Genomic DNA, 1,709 nt, shown 5'->3' on the forward strand with positions numbered 1-1,709 from the left:
TTTAAATACTACATTTTTTTCCCCCAAAACAACTCTGAGATATCATCTCAGCCCAGTAAGAATAGCAAAATTTAACAGAACAGCAAGCAACAAATGCTGGCGAGGTTGTGGAGAAACTGGAACTCTTATTCACTGTCAGTGGGGGTGTAAAATTGTGCAACCAATGTGGAAGGCGGTATGGCACGTTCTCAAAAAGTTGCAAATAGAAATACCATTTGGCCTAGCAATGCCATTACTGGGAATATACCCTAAAGAGACCATAACTGCCATCTAAACCGATATATGCACACCCATGCTTAATGCTGTGTCATTTAAAATAAAGAGATAGAAGTAACCCAAGTGCTCGTCAACAAACAGATGGCTAGAAAAACGAGATATGGAATACTACACAGCATTGAAAACAATGATCTTGTAAAACATTACACAACATGGGGGATCCTGGAGAACATCATGCTGAGTGAAATATCTCAGGCACAAAAGGACAAATGCTGCACAGAACCACTGATATAAAGCAGGTCTGACATGGGGGCTTGGGAATAGAATAGGATAAGAGTAGATAGATTAATGACCATTGGATGGGAACAGATAAAGGAAAGAACTGATTAAAAGGAACATATGATTAGGCATTATATGTATGAAAATGATCCAGAATAACAGGTACATTACAAAGAGAACTGGGGTGAGGGGAGCGATAAGTAATTGTGCAACAATGAATGAATATTTAAAAAGGTGAACTGGGTAAAGGAGAGGGGAGGGAAAGGAGGTAAAATGTGCAACAATAAATGAATGAAAATTTAACTTTCTGTAAACTTTCATGAAAATCACATTTAAAAAATTATTAAAAAAATGAATTTCCTGTTTCTTTTTAGAGGGCTTATTCTGAATATTTTTCTGTATGCAACACAGTGCTCGCTTTTAGGCTTCTGGCTGTTTTGATTTTCTGGAGAGGGCCAAGGGGGCTGCTGCTTCTGTTGCTGGTAGTGATAGTGGTGTTGGGAAACTTCTGACTGACGGGAAAACCTCACATTTGTTCCCCCCACCCCACGCTTTGTTAGTCCTGCTGCTAGTAACTTTTCAACATTACTAGCAGTTGTCTGGGTTTAATAGTTAACATCAGGGCAGGAAAAATCTGAGATGTGCTTATTCAGATTTACCTGGAATCACAACTCAAGTCTATTGATTTGTATCAGGAAGTTAATTTTCTTCTAAAAATTAAAGCAGAGTTAAAAACAAACCAAAAAGAAAATACTTAAAACTTAATTGGAATGCATGAATACCTAGAAATGTACTTCAGCTCTTTCCTGCAGTATCACTGTGAGATAGTAGTGCTTTGTTTGTGACAGGATCCCTGAAGTCAAAGCCCAAGTTCTTCATATCAGTAGGGAGCTATGGTGGCCCAGTGGTAAGGACCTGTGCTGTAATCACAAAGGCATGTGGTTCAAATCTACCAGTTTCTCTGCAGAAGGATAGGCAATTTCCTCCTGTGTGATTACTGTCTCTGAAAATCCACTGGAGGGTCAGCTGTGGGTCAGTCCTGACTTGATGGTATACAACAACTATACTGTCTTCTTAAATGTATTCTGCCATACACTATACACACACACACACACACACACACACACACACACATAATGATGGTTCATTGTTATCTAGTCCTGTGTGTCTTCTCCTATTTGATAGTAGAAGTCAACCATTTAGTCTAGTATATA

Source organism: Elephantulus edwardii, unplaced genomic scaffold (genome assembly GCF_000299155.1).
Source record: "Elephantulus edwardii isolate Elephantulus edwardi_28Jun2011 unplaced genomic scaffold, EleEdw1.0 scaffold00040, whole genome shotgun sequence".
NCBI classification, from domain to species: Eukaryota; Metazoa; Chordata; class Mammalia; order Macroscelidea; family Macroscelididae; genus Elephantulus; species Elephantulus edwardii.